Raw genomic sequence first — 24,823 nt, forward strand, 5'->3', positions numbered from 1 at the left:
ATTTTAAAGTATAGCACATATAATCTGTGAATAAGGATGAATGTGTTTGAAAATAAAGGTAAAGGGAATGATGAAACCTTACTTCTCTGAAAAGTATTAGCTGTTAGATGTATTAGATTTAAATTTATTAGATAAACTTCAAATTTCCTTATAAGATCCATATTACTGTCAGTAGAAATACATTTTTACAGATCTTGCTTTGTCAAATATAATCTTACAGTGGTCTCATATTCCTACACATAGGAATTATGTGAGTTAATGGTTTCTCTCAAATAGTTCTTTCAACCATTTACATGTTTGTGGATCAGTACACATTTAAAAATACTCAGAAAGGAATTTGAAAATTAACTCCTATCAATTCAAAGGGATAGCAAAATTATGTATTGATAAAACGGTCTTGTAGGGAGCAAGATGGAGTCAGTCATGTCAAGCAGGGGCCTGTGTCAGGCAGTGATGCAAGCAGTGTAGGGCACTGTAGCTACGAAATAATGCTTAGACCAGCACCAGCTGACAACACCCCAAAACCGATAACAAGCAGAAGCAGAGGAGGTCTGCAGGGGCCCAAGACTGATTAAATCTCTTTAAAAGGGGAAGATTTTTGTAGCAAACTGTCAGACTCTTCAGACATGACATCTCTATGTATGACCCTTAAAAAAGGCAGCTGCCACCAAAGGCTCTGCCTGACTGATCTCTGAAAAGAACCGAGATCCTTCACTGCTTGAACATCATAAACAGTAAGTGCTGAGAGCTGACTCAGACCAGACAGAGGCCTTACTTATCTCAACTGTGCGCCCACGAGCAGTGTTTGGTTCGTTAACTTCCTACCCGCTGTGTATCTTGTTTGTTGTGTGATTTGTCTTGTGTTATGCTCTGTGTGCCAGGTAAGAAGCCAAGTTAATCATGTGGTGAAATGTCATTGAGTTTGGAATCATGAACCTGCTTTGTAATTATGTTAACCTTGCTTTATGACTGAATAAAGCTGATGTTGTGGAAAGACAGAACTTGTGTGTGCCTTCATATCGTGCCCATGACAGGTCTATGAAATGAGTGAAAATGACTGAAAATTTCATTTTTTACAATCTTACTCCTGCCTTTTGAATTAGTTGTTAAACACTATACTGAGCTGGAAAGAAATGAGACTAGTAGAAAGAAACGTAGATATGCACATATTTTAAACACCTGTTTATTTTCAAATTTTACAGCTGTATGATACGGCCTGATAGCTGAAGATCATACTTGTACCAGAATTGATTTCAGGAGTGAAAGGTAGAGCAAAGACATAGGTAAAAGACAGCTTTCTGGTGAAGGCCCCAGCTCCAACTATTGAAGATTTCCAATGTCTTCAGCAGTAAAAAGGATGGTCTTTCGAGGAAAGTACCTAGAACCGAACCAGAGGTACATGATTGAGAAAAGCTTTCTTGGGAAATTCTCACATACAATAATGGGTCATATTATGGCAACAATACAGTGTATACTTATAGAGCAGAGTAAATTCGGAGCTGATGCCTGCAATGAAGAATTGCAGAATAGGTATCAGTGGAGCAGATTATCTGTTTTAGGGGTCCTTGGACATTGGGAAAGAGAAGAGAGTGGCCAGGAAACAACAACAACAGTGATGAGCAAGGGACATATTTCATCATATCACTAAAAAGGAAGAGCTGGGCTCTACGTATGGGGAATATAGACTGTACCAAAGAATGACATCTTGGAGTTCAGTGCATCATATCTAGGGCTGAGCTGAGTATTGGAGGCTTATGTCAGCATATACTACCTGTCTCTTGGTTCTGTGGCTTTTAAGACTCCTTAGTGAGAGGCACTATTGCTTTAGAAACAAATTATTTTAAGTTGGAAACTCAAGTCATATCTTTCCCTTTCTTTGATGAACATCTGACTATTTCCAAAGAGGTTACATTTGAGAGTTTATGAGGTAAAAGAAAAAGAAAGCAAAAAGCAGCTTTTTACCTAGAAGAGACATATAAGTAAGTTTTTGGAATCAGAAATACAGCCCTAACGTAGGTAATGTCATTCTTTCAGTAATCATTTTTCAGCATTTCCTATGTGCCAATTACATGGTAGATATTAGAGCTATAAAGATGGATAGGACATGTTTCTGCCCATTAGAAATTTACATCCTAGTGGAGGATAGAGACAAATAAGCAAAAAATGACAATACAGTGTTCCATTTTCTGATGGATTTGTTGGAGGTACTCTAAGAGGGGAGGTATACCTAACCCACATCAGAAAAAAGGGGAATGGGTCAGAAAATTCTTCCAAAACGGTGGCTGAGCTAAATTTAACTATCAATATATGTGGTCATGACTTTGTATACAGGGCTATCTGTTGAGTTAAAACTGTTGAGTTGATATAAATAAATATATCAGTGGCATTTAAAGATGAGTTAGTATTGGACCTTAAGTGCAAACTAGGAAAATTTGATTTGAAAGAAATGGGAGATCAATTAAGTTTTTTTAAGCTGGGAGCAACAATATGGCAGAAATGCCTCTGAAGCTTTCAGTCAGTAGGGTGATCTGGTGAAAGGGGACTGGAGGAAGGAGGTAAGCAATGTCAACCACTTACATGTGAAGCAGCAGAGACGAGAATCTAGGATGGTAGTTGTGGGGAAAGCACAAATTGTCAGCATGTGCTTGGATTTTGAATTAATTTCAAAGGTTTTTCTCCTCAAAAATGGGCATTTGGTTGAAATTGGAGGAGAGATGAAAGCCATAGATGAATCAATAAGAGCACCCAACTGATAACTGGTTGGAAGACTGTGAAAGTCTCTGGAGATGTAAATATAGGATTTGAAAAAGACATGGAAACAGATGAAATGGGGAAGGTAAAAGTTGCTTCCCAGATGTCAGTATCAGTGTCCACTTACATGCCCATTTATTCCTTTCACAGGGCTGCTGATGTTGCTTTCAGCATGATGAAAATGTTCGGAAAGAAAATGGGAACGACTATGTTTGTGAAAAGACTTGCACCAACTAATGTGAGTGTGGCCAGCAGAAATTTGTGAGTTGAAATAAAGTTTAATATACCTAGTAACTGGACTATTATTTTAATACCAAATGATCGTTTGAAAAACTGTGTCATGTGGCACTTGGAATGGTCCTAATATGAGAAATAAGCCCACTCAAAATAATTTATCATGATAAATCTCATGGAGAAATAGAGGAAGAACATACTTAATGAGCACTTGTGGTATTCCAGACATGGTACTAGGGTCTTTATTAGAACAAAATTTTTCTCACATTAGTATGTGTACATATTGCATTTTATCATTTTAGTTGAAAAGTTTGACAGAATGGCATTAGTTCCTCCTAAGAAAGTCATAGCATAAACAATTTTGAAAAGTAGTTTGGATACAAAAAGTAAATGGTTAGGTCCAATTAAATATGTCCAGGAAAGTGTTTGTGAATGTCATATTCTTGATTACATATACTTTCTACCTCCATTTATTTATAGCTATATTTGTTGGCACCAATGCTTTCAGGTCAGTCCCTATGAGGATGGCAAATTCTGATCTCCCTGTTGGTAGAAGTTACTTTCTGACAGGGCCATTTTCCTTTGGGATGGATTGCATCAAATTCATCACTGCCACTAGAAAATTAACAAAGCAGATATCTTACAGATCTCAATTTGAAATAAATTGAATTGAATAAATTGAATAATTGAATAAATAAACATCTCCAAAACAAAACAAACAAAACAAAACAAAACAAAACAAAACAAAATCTCCATATATGAAGGGTAGCATGCAATTTCACAAATAAAAATGAAAACCAATATTTTCCTTCTTTAAACATTCTAATTTATCTGAGTTATCTTTATGAGGTAAAAAAAAAGCAAACTGAGTAAAAGCCTCCTTAGAACAAAATAAATTACCCTTTGATATCCAGTGTAGCAACCTCCTATTTGAGAGAAACAGAACTTCACAAAAGCTTAATATATTCAGGATTTGACAAAGTGTGACCCATTTACTGAAGCAGAAAATGCACCACAGGTTTTTCAGGGTTTCTTTTTTTTTTCTTTCAAAAGCAGATAAATCATATTTATCAGTGAAATAAAAGAACTGCTTCTAGACTTATTTAGGAGAAAATTGGGAAAGAAAGGGGGAGAAACAAGAATTTTGACTCAAGAAGATAATCCTCAAATAAAATGTGGTAGGTTTTAAAGATTTCATAGGAATGTCAGAATGGGGAGATATTTAATGAATTTATGTAAAAAGAAACTGGTAGTTACTGTAGATTTCTTCAAGCCCTTTAGATACCATGAGGATATTGAACAATTTATAGAAGACACATGCCATTTTTCATAGGATATTTCTGAGATTTTGTCAGGATTTTATTTTATTTTATGTATGTATTTTTAAGATTTTATTTATTTATTCAAGAGAGACATAGAGAGGCAGAGACATAGGCAGAGGGAGAAGCAGGCTCCCTGTAGGGAGCCTGATGTGGGACTCATTCCTGGAACTTCAGGATCATGCCCTAAGCCAAAGGCAGATACTTAACTGCTGAGCCACCCAGGCGTCCCTTTGTCAGGATTTTAAATATACTGGAAAAAAGATACAAAACCCTTACTCTGACTTATGTATTCTCCTAAATGCTCATTTCATGATAGCACTTTTTACATTTTTCTGCATGTATCAGTTTAATGAATTGTCTTTCGTCTGCATGCACCACTTTAATTGTCAATTCCTTGAAAATGAGGAGCTCTGTCTTATACACCCTCACATACACGGTGCCTTGTACTGCATTTAACACAAAACAGCTGTATCAACAAATGTTTGTTGATTGTAGGACTAAGGAAATAAAAATGGGAGTCCATGGACATTTCTTCATAAAAAAGTATATATTAACATATAGATTGGGATACTTTTATATTAATCAAGCACTTAAAATAGACAAATATGACCACTGATTATATTTAAATACATTATCCTTCCAAAAAGGATCTTTTATCTTACATAAAAGAAAACTCATTTCATTTATATCACCTAACAATTTTATAAAATACTGAAAAGCATGTAATTGTAATTAATATAACTTTAACAATTCTAAGTGGTGAATGTTATGTTGATAAGCTAGGAGAGTGACTGAGAGATTTTACTTCTCAGCCTTATTTTTAGATTTCTTGGATCATTTAGATTTATTTTTTTAGATTTATATTTTAAGCCAAAGTCAGAAATGGAGCTACAACTGAGGTTTCTAACAATTTGTTTAAATTTTAAATTATACAGAAGGATTAGAAAAGTCTTTTTTAAAAAAAGTCTTTCAAATGCACTTCATTTATTCATTAACAGTTACTCCCAGTGCCCTGATGGAACAGATCAGATGTGGCTAGTATGAGTTGAGTCCATGGTGCTGCAGATGAAATTAAGAAAAAACATAACAAGGGATCCCTGGGTGGCACAGCTGTTTGGCGCCTGCCTTTGGCCCAGGGCGCGATCCTGGAGACCCGGGATCGAATCCCACGTCGGGCTCCGGGTGCATGGAGCCTGCTTCTCCCTCTGCCTGTGTCTCTGCCTCTCTCTCTCTATGTGACTATTATAAATAAATAAAAATTAAAAAAAAAAGAAAAAACATAACAAAAACTAACCAACCAACCAAAAAAAAAAAAAAAAAAAAAAAAAAACCATGGGAAATCACTTTTAGGACCCTTGAAAACCATTTCCAGTCTAAAGCTACAGGGCAGAAATGATCAATAATGGTGGCCATTTAGCTCATTCATTTATTTTAATGAACATGCTCACAACTCACTAAAAGCATTCTTATAGGACTGGGATGGATTTCAATTCTCTGGTGACTGACAGAAATACAGCCTTTGATAAAACCTGGAGGGAGTAACACTGCTCCCCACCAACCTTCCTCCCCTTCATCTTTACAACTTAGTGCTGTTTCACTCAGAAAAATATGTCATCTTGGTACAGAATGACAAGCAGTTGATTGGCAACTATTAGCCGAATTCTTCCCATGACTCTTAATGCAGTTTATTTTAGGAAAGAATCCCAAAACTGTGAATGCATTTCAAATATGTAAAGTCTAGTAAATGTAGGAATAAAGGCCTCAAGAAAAAATGGGCACTGAGCTGGCTTAATCATTTTATTAATATTCAGTAGGATCGTTTCCATTTCTGTAGTCACTGCCCTAGTTCAAGTAAGCATTAATTTGTATCTAATAAAGTGCCATTAGTACCGAGAATCCTTATAAATTGCTTTTGATAAATGAACAACATCTGGATTATTGCATCAGTCTCTTAACTTGTCTCAACTATTCAAGTTTCTTTCAATTATTACCTATTTTATATCTAACTGTCGGGAAGAAAAAAAGCCCTCTCTTGAATTTCCACCAGTATTTAATTCTCTGCTTATGAAACTCGAGTTTGCTTATTCAAAATTCTTGTGCCTGAGATTAATTTTTTTCCTACTGACTTCCCAAGAACCTCATTTCTTCCTATTCAGTTATTCTCTTATGACTTCACTGCATCCATATTTTTCAAAAAAGTACACTTTAATTTTCTGGTGTCATAATATCAAATGTCTAAGTTTAAGAATTTCTAGAAAAAAAATACTAGCCTGTTGGCAAACAAAGACTGGAAAGTCCCTGTGATTTCAGATGCCCCTTTCTTGGATCTAAGTCAGAGTTGAGTTGGGTAATGGTGGAAGCAGCTGTGGTGGGGGAAGGGGAAGTGAGGATTTACTGGGCCTCTTTGTTGTTTCCTTTTCTCCCTATTTGTAATATTATATTGTCTGTACATGAGAGGTTTTGATACTCAAAGGATGGTAAATCTTTTCAGAGCAAATGAACAGTATAGTTACTAATCAAGAGTAAGTTTACTAAGTACACTTAGTAAAGTGTACTTTACTTTGAGCCTTTTGATGGGATTTTTTTGAAGTTCAAGTACTACAGACACATAGCACATGGAACTGAATTGTGTCCTGTCCTCATATTTCATGTTTGCAATGGGGATATGAAGATAAACTTAGATCAAAATCGTCTAAAGGCATGAGAGAAATGATGAGACTTTCAACAGTCTGGTTGTATGGTGTGAACCTTAATGTGGATAGATATTAATTTTAGCAGACAAATTTCTGTGCCAGGACTTGGGGTTTTAATTGAATACTTTTTATCAGCAAGATTAGTTAAATGCCTGGATTCATAGTTTCTATGTCATTAAGGAGTTATTTTTTAGAATAATATTATCTTTGTCTTTATAACTCTGCAACATCAGTTACAACTTTCCACTTCATGGAATCTCAGAGAATCTGGGCATATCTGCCAATCATCTCTGTTATTATGAAGTGTCAACTCTATTATGAGAAAACAATTTCAACAACAATTTATGACCTCAAATATAGAAGCAAGCTATTAAATTTACTTCTTAACTTCTGTGTTTCCTTCTCTCATCCCATGTTGGGAAATACACCTCCCACAAATACACTCTCCAGTTTCTGCCAAATTGTGTATTTAACACACCAAACACACCAAACTGAGTCCCACACCTAAAATGGGCTTCCTCATTTGCCCAAGTCATTCTGCCTTGAACTGCCATTTTAACATTTCCAAACAATGCTTTATTCATTTCACTTATGTTTTCCAATGGCATCCCTACAAATGAAAATGAATGACAATCTCTTTATTTTATACAGTCAAGGACCTTCATGATATGATTACTTTTCACTTGCTCAATTTTTCTCTCTTAACCACCTCCTGAACCCTTAGTGCTCCATGTGACTTGGGAACATAATTTATGCTTATCCACTTGGCTTCCCATCTCCAGTTGGCTACTTTCTTACCATCTTCTCCACTCCTGAAATGCTCTTCTCTTTTCAGCCTACTTCAACCACTCACTCTGCCCTCTAGGGACTTTCCTTGATTTCCCCAACCACAAATTCTCTTCATTCACAAAATGCACATAGCACTTTCCATCTAATACAGTGGTTTAAAACTACAGGTGATTTTTCCCTCAGTCTTTAGATATGGGCAATATCTGGAGATACTTTTAGTTGCCCCTAGTGGGAAGGTGCTATTGGTGTCTCCTGGGTAGATGCCAGAAGTCAGGGATGCTGCTAAACATCCCACAATATACAGGACAGTCCCTACCACTAAGAATGAGCTGATCCAAAATGTCAATAGTGCTGCTGTCGCAAACTGTAATTTAATCCAATTTGACAACTCTATTTCAATCCTGCCTTTACTATGTTTAGACATCTGTATTAGGATATAAGCCTCTAGAAGAACGGGACCACACCTGATGCAGAATTTTATTTCCTCAAACGTCTAGCACAAACTCTGGTATATGTGAGCACTCAAAAATATTTTTAAATCTATGGGTATGGATACCTGGAATAAGCATGCAAGAAGAAAATACTTACCAATCAAGCTACATTAAGTTCGATAGATTTCTTTGAAGCCTTTGAAAATTCAGCTATCATTTGAGGATCTCTTAATGATGAAAATCAATTGGCATTATGCTAGCAAAGAGAGAACATTTGGGTCAGCATATATTTTTGTGATAAGCAAAAACAAAGAGACATATTACAACTTTACTGTATTTTCATAGAAGATGAAAAATGCAGTCTGAGGTATTCAGCGTTAGGATATCTATCCTTAATAATTATCTTCTATTTCTCCTATGGCAGATTTGTTGAGTTGTTGTTATTATTGTTGTATACTATGCCACAAACAATTAATCCTTCCATAAAGTTTTCTCAGTTGCTGAGTAGTATGTGTTGGTTAAATCAGCTCCAATTTGTTTGTATTCCTTTAAGTGGAGCATCTAGCTGTTGGGCAAAATAAAACATTAAATTATCTTGCAAACTTGCTATAAATATTTGAAAATGCTATTAGAATACACAAACAGTTTTTTTAAAGCTTGCTTATGAAATGAACTGATGCATTTTGCTTACTAATATAATATCTATGTTTATATCATGTCCAACAGTCTCCGGTATATGGAAAACTGAATGGAGTGGATGGTTCCCTGCTCTAGAGGACATATTCAAACAATTTGCCTGCCATTCAAGATCTTCCCAAATTTGCCCTCTACTTCCCTGTGTCTCTTTCACAAATGTCCTGCTTTAACTGAATCATTTCCTTTATTATCTCTTGGATGTATCTCTTACTTCCTTCACCTCTAAAGTTTGTTCTTTTCTTTTTCCTCAAGTTTTTCAATCATAGGGTTTAGTTTCTCTTTTTAGTTCTCTTATGCCTCTTGAATTGCTTGCCATTCTAAACCATCCTGTCACATGTTAGCTTACCTAAAAAGAGTCCCTTTATCTTTTAAATCATGCCTCTGCCTGATTTAAACATAGCATCTTATACAACTTAATTAATAACTTCTACTGACATTTCGTTGTCATTATATTTGTGCATTATTATTTTTCTTTTTCTTTCAGATTGTAAAGTCCTAGCAGTAGGGACCTTGATTTACAGACATGTTTGATCATTCTCAGCACCAGTATACTGTCCTGTACATAGTCATTGTTCATTATACGGTAATTGAACAGATGTTGAATGAATTAAAGTTTTTCTTTAGAAGTAGAAAATAGTGTGGCAACCTGGCTATAAAATATGAAATAAAATTTGTTTTTCCAACAAATAAATATCAAGAATAAATGAAGGGAGGACTGGTATGGTGGACATAATAATCAAAAATGATGTGTGAATCTTGTTTGAATTTTGATTTGAACAAATAACTTATAAAGGAACATCTTTGTCATAATTGGAGAAATGTGTATATAGAATGGGTAATGGATGATATTAAGTATCAGAAGTGCATTCATTGTGTTAGAAAGTTTTTAAAAGTTAGAAATGCATACTGAATTATTTACAAACAACATGTTTGATATTTTATTTAAAATATTCCAATAAAAGTACTAGGGATAATAAAAAAAAGTGGCAACAATTGTCAAAGTACTGGTGATTATTGAGGTAGAGTGAAGGCTACATAGTGTTCATTAAACTATATCACTCTAGTTCAGTGTAAGTTTAAATATTTCCACTGAAAGTTCATATAGATTTATAAAGTCCTATAGAAGAATCACCTTTTAGTCAATCTTATGGTAGGAGAGTAATCTCTCAGTCGTTTTACATATTTACTCTAGGGGACTCCAGTGACTTGGATAAAATATCATTATACGATGTTTAACCCAACACTCGGGAACCAATTCAACATGTGAAAACATTGCATTAGTTGCACAACGTCCTGCTCCTTTGCATGCTACAGAAAACTACTGGGTGCGTAGTGAGTCAGTCTGGCTCTTTACTTTTCTCTAAGGATCCCTTTTCTATTATTCATAACTGTCTGTCTTGAAGGAAGTTAATGTTAACTTAATAGCCAGCCACTAACCCCAAATGACTTACTCTCTTGTCCCGAGAATGACCACCAGCCCTGTAAGAAGCAAAGAATAATTTTTTATCTTTGCTAGTTGAACTGGATCCACTCATCCTTAATGTCATGGAAGAGAAATGTTATAAGGAAAACTTTTCTTTAATAGACACATCAGGGATCAGGTAAGTTGATACAGAGGCTGTGGACATTACCAAGTAGTAAATGCTAAAGAAAGATGGCAAAGACAGAACACAGATGAATTTATTTGAATACTAGACATAGTTTTGTCAAGTCTTTCTCTCATACTCATTCTTGTCTTCTCATCTTTGTCGCCACTTTCCCAGACAAGCTCCTATTTACATCTCCTTCAGGTGATGGTCCAAAGCCACTAACCTTGGTTGTCTCCAAAAGCATGCCCCAAATCACCCCCAAAAGCATAAAATCTAAGTTATAGTTTTGAGCTTGATAAAGAAACACAACTTTCAAAGAAGTCCTTTACCCTCCCTGCTTTCAATCACCCTCATGCCCTTCTTTCTATTGACAGCAGTGCACTTCCATTCCCCTGTGGGTTACTTCAACATTTTTCCTAGTTGTATTTTTGCTTACTTTTTTACTCTTCAACACACACTCTCAGACGCTTCCAGATTAGGCTTCTTAAAATATGGCACTTACCATACCAATCCCATGTTCAAAAGCTTGCAGTGGCTTACCATTGCCTATTATGTAAAAATCCACTTTTGTTCACTCAGAATTCCAGGCCTCACAAATCTGCCTGGAGTTTACATTCTAAGTGTGACTTTTTTTTAAGCATTTGAAACTATGAATCCACAGAACTAATTGTACTTCTCTGAAAATACTCTGCACTTTTGGGTCTCCATTCTTTGCCTTATGAATGTTCTAATTACTTAAAGCCTCTCTTTCCATAGATTTCTACTTGAGACCATCCAATTTTTCTTTTGTCATCCTGTAGCACTAAAGTCTTTCCTGTCCCTGTCAGAATCCGCATCTTTCCCCCCAAGGTTCTACAGCTCTTCATGTGTATCTTTCATGCACTATTTCCCCTCACTGGTATTATAATCTGGTATGAGCTTCCTTTCTCCAGTCATCAACCTTTGCCAATACAACTTACTCATTTCACCTTTGTATCCCTAGTCTCTGGCATAATGGTCTGTGCTTAGGATATGTTTAGTAAATAGTGGTTAAAGGGCTGGTCAAAGGAATACTAAAAATTCTATGCAAAGATAGAGATCAAAATAAAGCAGGGTTTTCCAATTGTTTAAACATTATGGTGCTTAAATTCTAATTATCAAGTAAATTATCACCGTTTATTTGAGGCTATCCCAGGCATTAGGCTAAGTGAAGCTTTGCATTGTCACATTTAATCCTCTCAGTTTAATAGCTCTTTAAATGAGAAAATTGAGACTTGGAGAGATCAGGTAACTTATCTGTACATGTCTATCTGATTCAAAACCAGGTCTGCTTACAGTGAAACCTAGTCACGTTTCTATATTATAATGTCTGGAAAGCCCTAGGGTTTAGCAGATATAACTCAAAGGACACCTCAAGAGATTAAAAAAAAAGACTCAAACTGAAAATAATTTCCTTTATGCATCCTTTACCTCAGTAATAGAAGCTTTTGTTTTGTTTTATTTGCAGTGAATTTTTTAAAAAGATTTTATTTATTTATTCATGAGAGACACAGGCAGAGGGAGAGAGAGAGAGACAGAGACAGAGACACAGGCAGAGGGAGAGCCTGATGTGGGACTTGATCCTAAGACGCCAGGATCATGCTCTGAGCCAAAGGCAGACACTTAACCACTGAGCCACCCAGGGATCCCAATGTTTTTGTTTTTTATTTTTATCTGCAAGGTGGGACACTCACTTTCTTATTTTCATCATTCCTTTAATACCTATTGCCTTATATACCCAAGAATTTCATATATTTAATTTGTTTGAAGGCATTTAAATATATAACCCCTTACATAATGTAAAAAGTTGCATTTGCTTCCCCAAAGCAGGCATGTTATCAGCCTATGTGTCTACTTAAACAATACTATCATATTCTAACATATATGTTCTAATCTACTTTTGTAATTGTTCTCAGAACCAATTTATAAGTTTTACAAGAAAATCAATTTCATTACTTGATAGTCTCAATTTCAATTTGCTTCAAATAGTTTTGATTATTTCCAGAAATTCTTCAATTCTGAAAGGATGAGACCAGTGTGCACATACTTAAGATGTAGGTTTTTTTAAAAAGATTTTTTAAGTTTATTCGTTTGAGAGAGACAGAAGGAGAACATGAGTGGGGGTGGGGGTGGTGAGGGGGCAGAGGGAGAGGGAGAAGCAGACTCCTGCTGAGCAGGGAGCCTGACTCAGGGCTCAATCCCAGGACCCTGGGAGGGATCATGATCTGAGCCAAAGGCAGATGCTTGACCGACTGAGCCTCCCAGCACCCCTTAAGATGTAGTTCTTTAAAGCCAACTCCCAAAAGGAATTTTAAAATTTAATTGGATGATGTGTGGCTCCCCATGATGGCCACTTAAAAGAGAGCTCATCTGAATGTGTAAATTCTGGTGTGTGTGTGTGTGTTCTGATCTGTATATATTTAGACACACACACACATATATATATAATTCACATTTCGAACTCATTTGATAATGGATCACCCTTATTTTCTTTATATAACTTCTGATAACACCCCAATTTCCCATGTAAATAGAACTGTGTTATTTAGGCTAATGATTATGATGATGGCAGCATCTCTCATAGTTCTTGTAATAAACACACATTTTTGTGTTTGTGTGCTTTGAACAGTTTCTTGTGTTTTCATTCAGGTTAACATCTACAAATTGCATGGTTATGGAAAGTTATTTAAAATCTCTGAGCCTCAATTTCCGTATTTGTAAAACAGAGGTAGCCTTACACATATTCATAAGGTTGCTGAGAGGATTCACTGAGTCAGTCCCTGCAAAGTGGCTGGAACCATGTTCAGTTGCTGAATACTGGCATGATCTTGTCAATTCCCTAGGCCCACAAGACAGCACTGATATTTCTAATAGTGGAGCCCTTTCCTTTTGGTGGTTTCCAGTTATAGGAATGTTATATAAATAAGCACACAGTGCTATAAATAGAGATACATTTTTCTAAAATGAGCACTAAATAAACTCAGAACACCATGTGTATTACAATAGTCTGTGTTTAGGGGTACCAGGTGCATCAGTTCGCTGAGGTTCCTACTTTTGTTTTCAGTTCAGGTCATGATATCAGGGTCTTGATCGTGGGATGGCCCTATGTGGGGCTTCACACTCAGAGGGTAGAGAAGTCTACTTGAGATTCTTTCCCTCCCTCTCCCTCTGCTTGCACATACACACACTCTCTCTCTCTCTCTCTCAAATAAATAAACCTTAAAAAAAAAAAACTGGCTGCAAAATTAACTTTAAAAAAAACAAACAAACTGGGGCACCTGGTGGCTCAGTGCATTAAGCATCTGCCTTTGGCTGGGGTCATGATCCCAGGGTCCTGTGATCCAGCCATGTTGGGCTCCCTGCTCAGCAGGGAGTCTACTTCTCCCTCTCCCTTTGCCTGCTACTCCACCCACTTGTGCTCTAGCATACTCTCTTTCTCTCTCTATCACATAAATAAAATCTTTAAAATAAACAAACCAATCCAATAGTTTGTGTTTAGAGGACCCTTCTAGATTTAAAAAAAGTAGGCAGGGCCAAAAAAAAAATACAGTATGTGTCTGTACCCCAGAGGACAACTACTTTTTCACTTCTGTGTTGCTTTTCATGGGTTAAAAAAAATACAGGGGCACCTAGGTGGCTCCGTGGTTGAATGTCTGCCTTTGACTCAGGTCATGATCCCAGGGTCCTGCGATGGAGTCCCAGGAGCCTGTTTCTCCCTCTGCCTGTGTCTCTGCCTCTCTCTCTGTGTCTCTCATGAATAAATAAATAAAATCTTAAAAAAAGACCCACACACAACTCATCATTTCTGGAGGACCATTTATGATATAATAAAAAAATTATATGGGCATTATTCATAGTATGCAAATGTAAAGCACTTGGGAATTGTAGGAAGATGGTTTAATACATATTATTGATCTATCTAGTATTAAGAAGATCATTATTCTGGTTTCTTGAACTTACAAAGTTGTGAAGAATATGGTCTTTGTATTTGGCTTTTGTGTATGTTCAGAAGAGTCCGTGAGGCTTCTTGGCAACCATAACACCATCTTCACCTTCTAAAAAAATACATTTCATCCCCTATGCAATCAGAACGATTTATTAGGTATTTAGACTCTTTTGTATCTAACTTTTATCAGGAAGAGACAAGTAGAAAATGAGTATTTTGGTATGTATTCAAATGCACAATTCTATCATCTTTAGAACCTCTACTGTTATAGATCTAAGGATAAAATAAGATCACCGAGAAATGACTGTCAAAGCATCCTATAAATGCTGAAACATGAAAATATGTTTACTGGTGGCAACAATAATAAATTGGTGTGTTGGATTTTCATACTTAGGTCTATAATTTCACTTATTTTATATCTCAAAGGAGGGACCAACCTCAGTCAGTATTTTTACCAACAGAGATATCAATAAGTCAATAAAACATAATGTTTATGTAAGTTAATATGTAATTATCTACAGTTATATGTAATCATAGTTAATTCTATAACTCAAATACTGAGTCCTAAAACATTTGCTGACCATTTCTCCTTGACATAGAAATTAATTCAGTTCAGTTTAGTTGTGACACTTTGGGTTTTTAAAAATAATTTAAAAGCCACACTTTTTAAATTTTGAAATCAGATGCTTCTCATAATCAATATCCAAAATGTTGCTGTTTATTTATCTCTTATGTTTAAAAGCTTTCATTAATTTGTCTTACAACCAATTCTTTTTCACAGTTAAAGAAGTGGAGGATATCATACCACTATGTGTCCAGAGACCTTTTGTGGATATAAGTGCACATTACTTAATTAGCCTCTATCATCTTTTATGCATTTCATTTATTTATTTATTTTACTATGAAGTATTTATGAATGCTTATTCTACTTTAGTCCTTAAATGTTGTGATGTAGAGGTCACAGACTCTTTAATGTTAGTTTTTGTTTTCAAAGGCCAAATTGTGAATGATTAATGTGTATAAAAATATATGGAAGCAAAAAATATATATATGGAAGCAATGATCTAATGCATCCATAGCATTCATGGACCAGCTGTACTCCTCTCAATGAGAATCGTAAGACATAGCACTGAAATCACAAAAAAAGGGGTTCTAATTAAGAATAGCTTGGGAGTTGGTCAGTGCCTTTGGCTTAGGTCATGATCTTGGGTTCCTGGGATCGAGTCCTGCATTGGGCTCCTGGCAGGGAGCATGCTTCTCTCTCTGTCTCTCATGAATAAATAAAATATTTTTTAAAAAAAGTATAGAAAATTGTCTCGGAAGGGACTCATATTCAGATCACAAATTGACCCAACATACCTTTTTTTTTCCTTTATTTTAAATTTCATATAAAGAAGCAAAACCAAATTACTATAATAATATTTTAAGATTTAGTTTAAAAAGGCCCTCAGTATTATGCCATCTTGAGTTTTTATGAAATTAGCTGCCTTTCAAACTCCTTGAAATATTTTCATTTATTCCACTATCTCTATATATAGTTCCTGTAGTACAACACACGTGAGCCCAATGTCCCAAAGTCTTCGTGTAGGGTAAGAGTAGAATCTGACTTCATAATGAGAAAGAGGAGTGGCCAGTAATACTATCACCATGAAAACAAAGATGTCCTAAGCGTTCCCCAGCCACTTGAAGGCTTCTGTCACCACATTATCATCACTATCTTTTTCTATCCCCATTCTAGTAGAGTCAGATTATGCAATTCATTCGCTTAGTCACTCAAAACGTCTTTATTTTGCACTTTCCATCAGGTGGTGTGGTTGATCTTTGGAATTTAGAGATGAACACATGTTCCACCTCAAGGTCAGCCTCATGTGGAGTGGACAAATAATAACCAATAATATCTGGCATAGCAATAACATGGAAAAACCACAGGAGCAGAGAAGAGGGCAGTCATTCTAGCACAGCTTGGCTTAATAGGGGAAGAGACGAAGTTTTGTCTTAAAGAGCCAATGTCTGGCCTGAGTAATAGAATATGAGTAGGAATTAACCAAATAGTTATGTTTGCATGCTTTTCCTCTTCACTAGATCTCACATTCTGATATTTCAGATTTAGTTCTCGGCTTTCTTGCCTAATTTCTGTACACTCCTCCTGTGGTAGTGTCATTGATCTCAGGCCTAAGGGCCATTTCTATATTAATTATTTCTAGGTAGGCATAGGAGGGCAGATCTTTCCTTTGAGCCTTTTTTTTAAAAAAGATTTTATTTATTTATTCATGCGAGACCGAGATAAAGAGAGAGAGAGAGAGAAAGAAAGAAAGAGAGAGAGGTAGAGACACGGGCAGAGAAAGAAGCAGGCTCCATGCAGGGAGCCCAACGTGGGACTCCATCCCGAGTCTCCAGGATCAGGCCCTGGGCTGAAGGCGGTGCCAAACTGCTGAGCCACCCGGGCATTTCATCATTTCTACTTCTTAAGAATCTCTCATATTTAGTTCTCTACATCTCCATTGCCAGCTTTTCAGTCTAAGCTAGAAATCTCTCTTGTTTAGATTAGTTTAATATTCTGCTAGGCTGTCTTATTTTCCTGATGTCCCTTTTCCATTAATTCTCCATACAGCAACCAGGGTTATCTTTTGAAACATGGATCCTATATACACTAGCTCCTTCTTTATGTATCTTTTAGCAGTGTCTGGTTTGCACGAGAACACCCCAATCCGAAAACCCTGTGTGATCTCACCTTCCTAGCTGTTCTCATACCATTCCCTCCCACTGCTCACCAGAGTCCAGTTACAGACCCAGTGACTTATGTACATTCTTTTTCCCACCACAACATCTGTACTACTGTTCTTTCTGCGTGAAATTGCTCTTCTTCCAGCACTTTGAATGGCTCTTTCCTTTTCTTCCTTTAGGTGTTGCTTAAATGTCACTTCCTCACCTAGGCCTTCTGTAATTGGCTTTATTTAGAAACTAAATAAGTATTGTTAAATGAAATACATTTTATACTTCATAAAGAAGAAGCAAGCAGGGGAAAGTGTAGTCAAGTAGAGAAGGATGTTCCCTCTTTTTTTTTTTTTTTTTTTTTTTAGAGAACTAATGGTGTTTCTGTATTATGTTACATTGTTAACATGGGAGATGGAGTGCCAATCTTGATGAGGTAAAGGAATTCAAACAACTATGGGGAAAATAAATAGCCTTTAAACAAACAAGTTTGTAAATCATTGAAGTAAATCACTTGTGATTTCTTAGCAAGAGTGGGGTTCTGTTTGTTTGTTTTGTTTTTGTTTTGCTTTGGCTAGAGGTTATTAAAAAGTAGATTATGATAAGCTCTTCTCCAAATGTTCTAGACCAAGAAAGGTAAGAGTAATCTTTGTCATTTGGTATGTAAAAGGTATATGAAGGAACATTTTCTACCAGGAATAAAAATGAAAGAAAAACTGCTCAAGAGGACCTAACAAAATCTTAGGATTCTGACCTTCTACCATGCCATTTTATTTTTCTTTTTTTTTAATTTTTAATTTTATATTTATTTTTTTTTACATCACAACCACATCCTTTATTTATTTATTTATTTATTTATTTATTTATTTTTAATTGGAGTTCAATTTGCCATCATATAGCATATCACCCAGTGCTCATCCGGTCAAGTGCCCCCCTCAGTGCTCATCACCCAGTCACCCCAACCCCCGCCCACCTCCCCTTCCACTACCCCTTGTTCGTTTCCCAAAGTTAGGAGTCTCTCATGATCTGTCACCCTCACTGATATTTTCATCATTTTCTCTCCTTTCCCCTTTATCCCCTGTCACTAGTTTTCATATTCCCCAAATGAATGAGACCATATAATGTTTGTCCTTCTCCGATTGCCATTTTACATTTCTAATGCAGCTAATGCTATACTCCCTCTTACTTATGTGTACCTTCTCTCTTTTTCTCCTTGCTCCATCTTAGTGTAAATTTATTCATTCTGTATTAGAAGTACACCTGCCTTAATTTGGAATTGGTCACAAAAATAATAATACAGAGATTAGAATATGATTAGTGAGCATTTATTGAGGGTTTACTATGTGCCAGGCATTATTCTAAGGGCCTAGCATGCTCTAGCTTCATCAGTCCAGTAAGAAGCCCTGTGAGTTAGGTATTAGCACCATCTCCATTTTATAGATGAGGAAACAAAAACAGAGCAAGGTTGCCTACTTGCCTGTGATCTCACTGTTAAGAAACTGGTAACCATGGAGTGAACACAGAAACATGTTCATTTGACAAGAAACTAAAAAGATTAGCACAGATATTGGTGAAACATAGAAGACATGTAATTCACAAGCCTATGTTATGAACATGCTGTGAGGAGATAGAGAGTAAAAGTACCTCTGAACGCAAAGATCTGAGTCTAATTGGGTACAATAAACAGACGCATGAGGAGTGACATGGACCACAGTGTGCAGGGAAAGCCATTATAAATGGAATAAACAGAGCATGGTTGAGTTCATCCTTGTCACAGGAAATGAGTTAGAGCCATGGCATTTACTTAATTGATGGTGAAGGCAGTGGGCATATATTGAGTTGGACATGGAAAATAAGGGCTTAAATTTAGGAAGCCAAACACAGATGCATTTTCTACTGAAGGAGACCTGACACAAGGTGGAGATTGGAGAAGCTTTGTTCTAAACTTGCTACAGTCTACTGTTCCCTTTGTCTGCCTATTTCCCTACTGATCAGTGTTGCTCAATAAAATTTAGCATGTCTACAAGTGGGGCACAGACACTAGGCTTTTGTGAGATAACCAGTGTCTCTCGTGTTTTTCAGTAAAATATTCCTGGTACAAAACAAAACAAACCTTTCACTCCATGATTCGAAAATTAATTTCTGTCCAGCACAAGAGGCCTTGGACCTTTCAGAGTGCTCAGCAGCAATTCCACAATTTTTTTTTTTTTAATAATCCCTCAGTGCCAAGGAGGTTCTGGAGCAGTAGGACTAGCAAAATAAACATAATTCTTTCATTTTGGAGCATATAGGCTAATTCAAGACAGAGAGAAAGACATGCATATATTTCATACACTGCGGTATGGGGCCCCAAAAAGTGGACAAGAGTGTCAACCCAACGATGAGTAGGAAAGTTTAGAGAACACTAAACTAGAACACTAGAAAGGTGGTTATTTGATTGAGAACTGATAACACAACAAAGTAAAATAAAAGGAGAAGAGGGTCATTTCAGGAAAGGGGAGCAGTGCAAGCAATGCAATAGGATGAGGTGTAGAGAAAAATGTGAACGATCTTTGTAAGATGTTATTTTTAGAAGCTAGACACTAAGGTTAGCAGAAACAAGGAACAGATTTTTTCTCTGCCTCCACCTCAGGACTTGACACAGAATGGGCTCACGGGAGACTCATCATTTACCTAAAGGAGAAGGATCTGCAAAGGGTACAGTGATTGCAGGATTTCATGCTCCAGAAGAACTTCTGAGATCTTTATGGTAAATGCAGAGGAACTGTACTTCCAGCAGCGTTACTTGCCTAAGAATTCAGTTGAGCAAGTGGCCCTAGGTCAGTTAGTGTCCAGTCAAGGAAAACAGGATTCACTTAGAATATTCATCAAATGGAGGATTTAATCAATTCATGAATTGATGAAAGCATAAAACAGGTGATGAAAGAGACAGAAGAAGCCAATCAGACAAAAGTGAGGTGACAGGACATTCAGTGACAGAAGTAAGCCACATCCAACCCTAGCTGGAGGGGCACAGGATGAAAAGAGGCAGGAGCCATTGGTTACCAGGTAAGAGTGAAACATGACAGGATTCAGCAGCAGGAGGTGGGCATGGAGAGACATAGCTGTAGCCTGAGAAGGTGCAGGAGACAAGCAATGTTGAGAGATGTGCCCTGACTGCTCCCTTCTTTCTAATCTCCTGTCTCCTCCCAGTGTCCCAACTCCCAAGTTCCATTGGCAGAAGCCAGCTACATACAGTTGCCCTGAGACTGGGCTCTAGGAAAGGAAGCCTCAGAGGTCAAAATTTCCTGTCCCTCAGTGGGCCAGGGGGAGGGCAAGCAAACAAGCCCAAGACTCCATCAAGAGAGTTAAGTTATAGAAATCAAGGACTATCTTGATGATGAAAGGAAGCTTGCACTGTAATGACTGGGTTCTTAGAAAGTTTGAGTATAAGGAAAACTACCTTTAAAATATGTTTCCTTTCTTTCTCTGCTTTGCTTGGCTAGAAGGTCAACGTAAAATCAGAACATCTGTATGCACACCCCCAAAAGTAGTTCTAATTTGGCTAGAAACACTCATCAGTAAAGAACACTAATTTTTTTCTCTAAAAGAAATTGCATTTTAATGTCCTATTTTGTAAAACTTAGCCTACATGTAAGATTTTCTGTGTGTTTTGCTAGTACATTCTACAAATCAGGAGATCCTTCAATTATCAAACAAAGGCTTATTTGCCTAAATTACTGTGCTGGCCTGACACTGAGATGAGGGGTTTGTTTTGAGTCTTTGCACATTTAGTGACCTGCGGTATTTTGATAAATGCCATTGCCTAGAACTATTCAGTAGGAGGTTTGGGCACCATCTGTGTTTGTTTCTGTAGGAGCAGTAACTGCCTAGAGAAAAATCTGATGCTCATTTCAAAGATGCAGTATAAACAAAATTCAAGATGATGCCTTTAACATAATTATTCCACCTTTCATTTACATAGTACTTTATGCATTTCAAAGTGATTTGATATGCTTTCATTTAACAGATCTTCACAGAACTTGTGGAAGTTAGGTACTGGCTTCTAAAAGATATAAAAGCTCAACAAGGAAAATAACACTGAAAATAGGCAGTCTTTCAGGAGAACACTATAAAATACCATATAGTTTCATCTCATGCTGATGGTAATAGAAAATACTTATTGATCACCTTCCCTGTGTCAGGCACTTTAAAAGTACATATATTAACTCATTTAATCATCAGAACAATCCTATGAATTAGGTATTACTATATTCTTATTTTAAGGAGAAAGGGACTAAGAGAGACAAGGAGGCTAACTGGCATAATAAGAGATATGAGCCCTAGCAGTCTAATAAAATACTGTCTTTCTTAAGCCATGTCTTCTTTAAATATACACTTAGCAAGCAGTGTTATTAATTACAGACATATATTTATATTGTTTTTTTTCTTCTTCTAAAATGTGCATGTAACTCAGTGATGTGCTGGTGCTGGTAAACTGGCTTACTTGCTTTCTGGCGGGGGATAAAGCTCTAATTTATAGCATACTATGGTCTGAATGCTTGTTCTGCCTCTCTCTCAGGAAAATTCATGCTGGAATCCTCATGCCCAGGTGATGGTGTTAGAAAGTAGGGCCTTTGGGATATGATTAGGACATGAAGGTGGAGCCCTCATGAATGGGAATAGTGATCTTATAAAATGGATTCCACTGAGCTCCTTCGCCCTTCTGCCATGTGGGGATAGAAAGAAAAGCCTTCTCCAGAAGACAACCTGGAGGAGGGCCCTCACACAACCATGCCGGCCTCCTGCTCTCACACACCCAGCCTATGGAGCTATGAGGAATTAATTTCTGTTGTTTAAACGCTATCCACTCTATATAATTTTTTAAAATAACAGCCTGAATGGACTATACTAAGACAAAGCCCTTGATGATTTTGATAGTCTAAATAGTCCCACCAGGGTCTGCGTCATACTACCAAAGTGAAGTATCAGAATGCTTAGTTGAGAAGAGATGCGGGTATTTGGATCTCATTGGCTTATGGCTCCAGCACACCAGTGGCTGATTAAAATTACTGTTGTACTCAAGATGACATGTATGTCATGGATGTGACAATCCACTCTTAAAATATTCTTAAAACACAAATTCATTCTATTTTCAGATGTTTTATGCAACTCAATATGAATTAAACTGTTTTAGATATGTTCAATGTTCAATCACTACTGATAATGAATGTTATAATCATGTTTATGTTGGAATGTTTTTCACTGATGATCATCAGGCTTGTTGGGATGAGGTGCTCATGTAGTATCTGGAAAGAGGGGAGGGGAAGTTGAAAAAGTGCAGCGATTCATATGATAGTAGATACATACCTTGAGCTAGGTACTAGCCATTTTTCAAACCAAAGTGCCTTTGGTTATTTTGCAGCCAATATGGTTACTGAAATTCCAATTAGCAATCTGGAAGTCTTGGGTTTGGATCCACCTAGTAATTCTATGTGTCTGTTACAGAATATAGTCATGTCAAGAGTTCATCCAATAGTCCTTTAAGGAAGAGTGGCCATTCGTTTAAGCCCCTGTATCCTAGATCCACATCAATGGAACCAGAAACAATGGGGTTGGACAATCAGGACTTCCCTTGAGTGGCTCGGAGGCTGAGCTGACAGGCATCCTGTTCTGTGATAGTTGTTTCTGCCCAAGCTCCCTCTTCTGGATCCTACCTGTCTCTTCTCTAATACCAAAAAAAGTATCTGCCTTAATTGTCACAGCTGCTTCATGTTAAAAATGTTTTTACAAATACACGTCTACAAGTAAACATCATGTGATGCTTTCCACTTTCCCCATTATTCTCCAAAACCAATATATGAATAAGAAATTCAAAGCTTTCTATCATCATGTCACCATATTCTTTTCTCATCTGTGTTTTGTTTTCTGTTTATTCATTCTTCTTCCTATTATTTGTCTTGTCTATGAAACTGTTTCTAAAAGTATTATAAAATTCCATGGAGGGGAATATGAATATCCCCTAACATTTTTTTTTTACAACGACAATAACAACAACATGCTAAGGAAGCTTGGCTGGGAAGATATAATACAGTGATTAAAGATTCTCAGTGATCTTTCTGACAGTCATGCCTTTTATTTTTTGCTGTCTACAAGACACTCATTTTATTTTACTTTTTTGTTTAAATTTAGTTAGCCAACATAAAGTACATCCTTAGTTTCAGATTTAGTGTTCAATGATTTATCAGTTGCATGTAACACCCAGTGCTCATCACATCATGTGCCCTCCTTAATGCTTATCACCCAATTACCTCAACCACCCCCTCCTCTCCAGCAACCTTCAGTTTGTTTCCTATAGTTAAGAGTCTCATGGTTTTCTCCCTCTCTAATGACTTCCCATTCAGTTTTCCCTCCCTTTCCCCATGATCCTCTGCAATATCCACTGAGTATGAGTGAAACTACATGATAATTGTCTTTCCCTGATAGTCATGCATTTAGAACTGTTAACTGCCCAAACCAAAGCAATGGCAAAACAACCCTATTCTTAAAAAAAAAAAAAAAAAAAAAAAAAGTCTCGGGAAAGCTTATAAAGGCTTCCATTGACAGGTTTGGTGATTTTGTCCTCCGTGGAGAGGCTGCTTTGAGAAGAGGGGTTTATCAGCTGTCTAGGCACAAGCATGGATGGGAAAGGCCCCTGTTGTTAAGATGTTTATAACTCTTTTGCCTTTTTAATCTTTTTTATTGAGAAAGAAAACTTTTAAAAAGCTTATTTTTATAAAGTAACAATTGTTGAAAGTCTTTGCCAGATTATTGGCTCTGGATCAAGAAACAAACTGACAAAACCTTCATAGATCAAATGCTTGATCTTTCAAATGGAAACCACTGGAATCTTACAAACAAGGTAGAATGAATAAACCAGGGAAATCCAAATATCTTGTTTGCTCAACAAACAAATATATGTCAGGCATATTTTAGATACCAATCCCTATGATATAGGAATTTGAATAAAATATCGATTTTGTCCTTGGCAGTTTGCAATCTAAACTGCATTTACTAATTGTGACAAAAATCCTTTATTATGAGTAGAAAAATCTATAATCTTTATCTATATATCTATATACGGATACATCTTTCTCTCTCTATAATAATATACAAGCTTTCAAGCAAGACTTTAAACCTGAGTTTCATATTAGAAGATAATGGAACACTTCCAGATGTTTATTGTTACACATTTTATCATCCAATTAATCTAATAGGAATCTGAAATTCAGGCAAAAAACTTTAAAGGCAAGATTTTGTTTTGAGCATAAAAGGGGAAAAAAGTTCTAGTTTACCTACCTTCTGTTGGTGTCTGACTTTTCATCCAAATCTCACCTCTTCTAGAGGCCATCTTTTAAAATTCCAGCCCAGGTTAACCTCTTCTTTTTAAAGCTGCATAATTAACATATTAATATGTTCCACATATATTTTAATCTGTGGTTGTTATTCATAGTCACTTCAGAATCACCTGCGGAGTTTAAAAAATACACATTTCCAGGCTCCAATCTCAGAAACTTAAATAAGTCAATGCAAATATGGTCCTGGCATTTGTATTTTTAAAACACATCACACACAATGCATTCCCAGTAAGAACCACTGTTTAGATTACACTGTATGATTTGGC

The 24,823-nt window shown here is 36.5% G+C and overlaps 1 protein-coding gene across 5 annotated transcripts in view; it reads right to left on the reverse strand.

Moving 5' to 3' along the window:
• Positions 1-1,167: 1,167 nt before the first annotated feature.
• The window catches only part of KHDRBS2 (KH RNA binding domain containing, signal transduction associated 2), a 590,645-nt gene continuing 566,989 nt past the window's right edge, over positions 1,168-24,823 (reverse strand). For 3 of the 5 annotated variants that reach the window (XR_011996703.1, XR_011996704.1, XR_011996702.1), the window contains 3 exons: positions 24,499-24,667; positions 8,378-14,600; positions 1,168-1,378 (listed from right to left, as the gene is read on the reverse strand). The gene's annotated coding sequence lies outside the window, so the exon portion shown is untranslated. The remainder of the gene's footprint in view (positions 1,379-8,377; positions 14,601-24,498; positions 24,668-24,823) is intronic. The other 2 variants (XR_011996705.1, XR_011996706.1) reach the window with 2 other exon arrangements.

This window comes from Vulpes vulpes, chromosome 1 (assembly GCF_048418805.1).
Source record: "Vulpes vulpes isolate BD-2025 chromosome 1, VulVul3, whole genome shotgun sequence".
Lineage (NCBI taxonomy): Eukaryota > Metazoa > Chordata > Mammalia > Carnivora > Canidae > Vulpes > Vulpes vulpes.